The sequence below is a fragment of the Narcine bancroftii genome, chromosome 7 (assembly GCF_036971445.1).
Source record: "Narcine bancroftii isolate sNarBan1 chromosome 7, sNarBan1.hap1, whole genome shotgun sequence".
Taxonomy (NCBI): domain Eukaryota; kingdom Metazoa; phylum Chordata; class Chondrichthyes; order Torpediniformes; family Narcinidae; genus Narcine; species Narcine bancroftii.
Window position 1 is genome coordinate 209,148,538 of NC_091475.1, and position 6,394 is coordinate 209,154,931.

Sequence of the window (6,394 nt, forward strand, 5' to 3'; positions counted from 1 at the left end):
TGTTTCATCCCCAGCGTCAGTGTGACAGAGAACTTTCTTATCCATGGGCTGTTCACGGGGATACACTCGGAGTCCTATATCCACAAGTACTGGAAGACCATCAACTCGGTGAAAGACGCCTGAACCCTGTTGGTCTTTCAGCACATGGCGATGTCGTTGAGGGAATGCTTCTGACTGGCACATTCTAGACTGCAGGAGTACGTGCTGAGGAATGCACTGAAGCTTGGTGCAGCCAACACGAGGGCAGTGTGGGGAAGGACCACTCCTATTTCCATGCACTGAGGGACTGAGACCAAAGGGAAGCCCCTCTATCAACAGAAGGAGGAGAAAAGGTAAGTTGCCCCAGTGGTGATAGAACAAATGTAATAATGTACATTGATGGAGAATGTATGGATATGACTGTCATTATGGGTGTAAAAAGACTGAATGGTTTTCTTTTTTGTAAATAATTTATTGTGAATAAAATATATTATTGACTTTAAAAAAAAGGTTTCAACTTGAGATGTTGATGAACCATTTCTATCCATGACTATCTGACCTGCAGAGTGCCTCCAGCAATTCTTTATTTTCACAAAATTCCAACATCTGTAGCTTTTAATACAAAAAGCATATCAAGATCAATGCCTTGGGTCTCGCTTATAGTGTGCTGTTATTGAGCGCTGCAGGCAAAATTCGTGTGTCTGCCTGTCGGTTGAACTTTACATTCTCAGTGCCGCATGATTTCTGAACCTTTTGATTCACTGAACCTTCAAAATCTGTGTTTGGGGAGAGATTTCATGGAGAAGAAACCATAGAACATTATAGCACAGAAACGGGCCCTTTGACCCTTTTAGTCTGTGCCAAACTATTATTCTACCTTGTTTCACTGACCTGTTCCGAGTCCCCTCCATCCATGTACTTGTCCAATTTTAAAATTGTGGCCTCATTCACCACTTCTGCTGGCAGCTTGTTCCACACTCCCACCACACTGTGTGAAGAAGTTCCCCCTCATGTTATGTTCCCCTTAGACTTTTCCTCTTTCACCTTTAACCCATATCCTTTGGTTTGTATCTCACCTAAACCTCAGTGGGGGAAAGATTAAATTGTCTAGGATTGTATTCGCTTGAGTTCAGAAGAATGAGAGGAGATCTTATAGAAACATGTAGGATTATGAAGGGTATGGATAGGATAGATGTAGGAAGGTTTTTTGAGCTGGCCGGGGAAACTAAAACGAGAGGACACAGTCTCAACATTTGGGGGAGTAGATTTAGGACAGAGATGAGGAAAAATAGTTTTTCCCAGAGAGTAGTGAATGTTTGGAATTCTCTAACCAGGGAAGTGGTTGAGGCTGCCTCATTAAACATATTTAAAATTTGGTTCGATAAATTTTTACATGATAGAGGAATTAGGGGATATGGGGAGAAGGCAGGTAGGTGGAGTTAGGTCATAAATGAGATCAGCCATGATCGTATTGAATGGCGGAGCAGGCTCGATGGGCCATTTTTGGCCGACTCCTGTTCCTACTTCCTCTGTTCCTATGAAAACTGACTTGCATTTCTGTATAACCATCATAATTTGTATACCTCTAACAAATCTCCCATCATTTTCCTACGCTCCAGGGAATTAAGGCCCCCTTATGATTTATGAAGGCCTATGTGCCAAAATAAATTACAACCCTATCTATCTGTGACACCAAGGTAGAAAGAGAATCTGAGAAAATGAAACCTGCACATTTCTTTATCCTAAAGTACTTTAATATCAGTCAATTGTCGTCACTGTAACAGGAAATGTGGCAGCGAACATATCTACCCCCATCCATTTTCCTCCTTTACTTGCTCTTACCTTTACTTTTCAAAGTATTCCAACTGAATGGGAAGGCAAGATTTCAATGAGCATCATGCAACCAAACTTTTGCTTCATCAACTCCATCTATACTGCCTACTGCTTCAGGTATGATCGCAATAGTGGAGAATGCTTTTGACACCTCAGTCAGGACATGAGGTGCAGGAGCAGGGCCATCATATTTACAGCTGTACAAGATGTTGGTGAGACCACCTTTTGAGTATTAGTTCTGGTCACTCAGCCTTGGAAAGATATTAAACCGGAACAAGTGCAGAAATGATTCAGGTGAATGTTACTCGGGAGGGATTCTATGGAGGCTTGACTAGTTAAAGGAGAAACAAGATAGGTTAGAACGTTTTGTTCTGGAGCATAGGAGGCTGAGAGAGGAGCTTGTGGATATAAGGTAAATAATAATGGACCTTTCCCAACACAGGGGAATCTAAAACTAGAGGGCACAGTGAGAAGGGAAATGTATAAAGGACATTTTCACGCAGAGTGGTGGGTATATGGAATGAGCTACCCGAGGAAGTGGTTAAGGTGGGGACAAAATAAATTTATGCAGGTACATAAATTGGGAAGTTTGGAAGGATACAGTCAAGAAGTCAAATTAAACTCCCTGAGCAGGAATGGAAAGTTGACCTGAAAGTCAATTTCCATACTGTGAATACATGCCATCCCCATCACACTCTCCTCAGATCAAGTTTGTCATCTGATTGGATTGCACAAGTACAACCCAACCCAATGAAACAGTATCCTCTGGTCCTTGGTGCAAAACACGCAGACATAGACACACAAATACATATACAGGACAAGTATCCATATAAATACTTCTCCTTCGATTGTCACCTCGTTGTGATGGAGAAGCTTGTGTGGTCCTGTGATCCTGAGAGTGATGTCTTCTGGAGCTATGCTCCTGATAGGGTCACCCATGGCAGTAAGGTTGAGGCTGAGGTCCCTAACAAAGAACAATCCAACCAAGCCCTCAATGGTGGAACAGGCGGACAAAGTTACTCTGAAGGCTGCAATAAATCCATCAGCTTCAATCATGGTTTTTATGCCCTTGGAATTAGTTGATTGGTTTGTGAAGTATTGTGTGCTTCTTGGAGTACAACATCAAGTACGCACTAAACAAATACATGCACAGCCATCTTTGCTCTATGGATTAACGGAATGAAGGCTATTATCCTCAACTACAAGGGATAGCCACAACTATATATATGCACATGCAAAAATAAATAACTAGCTGTTGCTTCATGAATATGAGAGTCTCAGAGGGTTAACGTGAGCAGTTCCTTTGGTCGTTCAACGTTCTCACTGCCCGTGGGAAGAAGCTGTTCCTCAGCCTGGTGGTGCTGGCTCCGATACTCCTGTGACTCTTCCCCAACGGGAGCAGTTGCAAGATGCTATGTGCGGGGTGGAAGGGGTCCTCAATTATTTTGTACCCTCTTCAGACAATGATCCCGATAGAGATAACATGAGCTTGCAAACAAAATTCTCCTGATTCAAGGGTAGTTTATTTTCTGCTTTATCAGTTAGCACAGCACCTTTATAGCACCAGCGATTGGGCCCAGACTGTGGTTCTGGGGTTCAGCAACCGCGATGTCTGTAAGGAGTTTGTATGTTCTTCCCGTGTCTGTGTGGGTTTATTCTGGTGGCTCTGTTTTCCTCCCACCATTCAAAAAACTTACTAAGAGTGTAGGTTAGTGGGGTGTAAATTGGGCGACATGGAATCGTGGGCCGAAATAGCCTGTTGCCGTGCTGTTTATTTAAATTTTAAAAATTGAATTGAAATTAAATGGACCTCTCATTGGTAAAAGATTGTCTTTGTGCTGTTTTAATGGTAATTTTCTCTATACCTTCCATTTTGTCTTTGTAAGACAACACCCTGCTTTATTTTGCAATACCTGTTATACTTGGGTGTGGGTTGACTTGCAGCGATAGCATGCTAAACAAAGCTTTTCACTATCTTTTATTTACAGCACAGAAGAAGCTAATGCCAGGCTTTTAAACTCGTGGTGCCCTATTACACCCAAATTAACCTACAAACCTGTCTATTTTGGAGGGCAGGAGGAAATCCACCCAGACATTGGGGAGGGCGGGGGGGGGCGGGGGGTGGGGTGGTATACAAACTTCTTACACTGCTGGATTCAAATCTGGTCGCTGTCACTGTAATAGCTTCTCACTAACCGCTACACTAACCTTACCATCCAGCATCTCAGTACACTTGACAATAAACTATGTAATAATTTGTTTAATGTCTCACCGGAAAGACAGGCCCTCCCACAAAGCAGTGTTTGCTCAGAGTTGTACTGGAAGGGACAAATTAGATTTATTTATGGAAGCAACTGGAACCCAGAACTTCTGAATAGCCAGCCACTGAACTGTAGCTCACTTCTCAGAGAATTAGACTAGAATTTAAGTCATCTGAAGGATTGGGGTGGAACCACTGTTAATTACTGTTTGTATATGTGTATGCCTGGCCTGCCCCTTGCAGATTGTACCTGTGCCTCTTTCCCCCTTTATTCCCCTAATAAAAGTGGCAACACTATAGCCCAACCCCCAGAATAAGATCAGATCTTGGGTCAGCAATACAAGTTGTGCCTTCTGTTTATGGTAATAAAAGCTTATAAATCAGGTAACTTCTAATCTTTGGAGTTATTGATAGTGCATCAATTTTATTACCATAACTTTTTTGGAATGGACAATTTGCTAAGACCAGAGAGGCTGGAAATCAACCCGCGATCACCAGAAGCATCCGATAAGTTCGAACTCTGGCTAGGCTGCTTCAACACGTTTCCGCAGGTCTCCACCGCGATCGTCCAATCCGATGCAGACAAGTTGCCCTTACTGTTCTCATAGGTTGAGCACTGCATTTACCTGATGGTCAGAGACTGCGAGACATTCACCAAAACAATGGACATTCTGAAAGGCCAGTACCTGGCCCAGGTGAATGAAGTCTACGCCGAGCACGTACTCGCCACGCAGCAGCCCAGGAGTCGATCAATGATTACCATCGGGTCCTGCGAGATCTCAGATAGACCTTTGGTTGTAGGCCGTATCAGCGGAAGAGTACATGGAGGAGCTGATCTGAGATGCCTGTGTAGCAAGCATCAGATCAGATTATATTCACCAGTGACTGGTAGAACTGGGTGAGCTAAAGCTGCAGAAAGCCACGGAACTAGATAAAACTCTGGAAGTAGCCCTCCACAACGTGGATTCTTCCTCAACTGATAACGTGGCCGCTGCATGGGGAACATGGGTGCCACATCACCTTGGGATGCAGGATCACAGGCCACCCCATGTCCCGACCTGACTACAGCCACTACTGCCGATGAGCCCCCAAAGTGTTACATCTGCAGCCAGCAGAAGCACCTCATAAGCGCTGCCCGGCAGAGGACGTGGTCTGTTCCAGCTGCGGGAATAAGCAACACTACGCGAAGGTATGCAAATCCAAGCAACCTTCTCACCCAAGCAGCACCACTTGGTGGCTGTCTCCATCTTGGACGGCATCACTTCCAATGCACAGCAATGACACCGCGTGCGCAAAAAGAGGCGGACCAGGCATATTCATGCAAACTGTCTTAATAGTGGTTCCACCACAAGGATTTTCTTCAGTACTGTATTATATGAAGGGAGAGCCACCATTAGGGGTACAATCTTTTGACACTGTGAAATGGATTCTGCAGTATTTACCTGCAGCAGACCAGAGGATTCAATTCCCATTGGTACTCTATCCAATGTATATTACACTCGTCAACATCATGAAAGGATTATATTCAGGTCAGCATCATGTTACTGAGTTGTCTTGAAGGAAAGATTGGAGAGGCTAAGATATCAGCTGGAAATCAGAAGAATGAGATCATTGAAATATGAAAGGGTCTCAGCAGCCTGAATGTGGAACAAATGTCTCCTCTTGTGGGAGAATCTAGAACCAAGAGGTAATAAAAATAGGGGTGGTCTAATATAGAGATTTTTTTTTGGCTCAGTGAGTCCTGAGTTTTTCCACAAAAGTCGGTGGATACAAAGTGCTTTTAAGGCAGAATTATCAAGATTTCCAATGTGAGAATCACAAACCAGCGAACATTGCTACTAATTAAGGTGCCGAATGTTTATTGTGCATGGAAACTTCTTGACTTTAACAATGATGAATCTCTAGAATTCTCTGCTCCTGAGGGTTTGTCGGTTAATTGGTGTATTTGGGTGGTGCAGGCTCGTGGGCCAGAAAGGGCAGTTTCCATGCTGTACGTCTAAATTAAAACTTAAAATTATCATATTGAAGGGTAAGGCAGGCTTGAGGGGCTGAGTGCCTACCCTCTGCATATATTTCCCAGTGTTTAAACGAGTAAAAAGTTGACCATATTAGACAGGAATGTGGATTTAAGGTTACTCAGGTCAGCTATGATCTTACTAAATAGCAGAACAGGCTCAAAGGGGCTGAATGGCCTAGTCCTGCATCTGTGTTGTTTTTATCTACAAATGAGATCCTTTAATTTGTATTATCTTCTGACAAAACATCCCATTTGCCCCATCAACATCATGCTAGCTTTCAGAGCAATCCCATCCCCTCATACAT

The 6,394-nt window shown here is 43.4% G+C and overlaps 1 protein-coding gene across 9 annotated transcripts in view; it reads left to right on the plus strand.

Annotated features, from left to right (window-relative positions):
• The first annotated feature begins 6 nt into the window (after nucleotides 1–6).
• Nucleotides 7–6,394, plus strand: part of gdpd5b (glycerophosphodiester phosphodiesterase domain containing 5b) — a 312,299-nt gene continuing 305,911 nt past the window's right edge. For all 9 annotated transcript variants that reach the window (XM_069892130.1, XM_069892129.1, XM_069892143.1 and 6 more), the window contains exon 1: nucleotides 7–332. The gene's annotated coding sequence lies outside the window, so the exon portion shown is untranslated. The remainder of the gene's footprint in view (nucleotides 333–6,394) is intronic.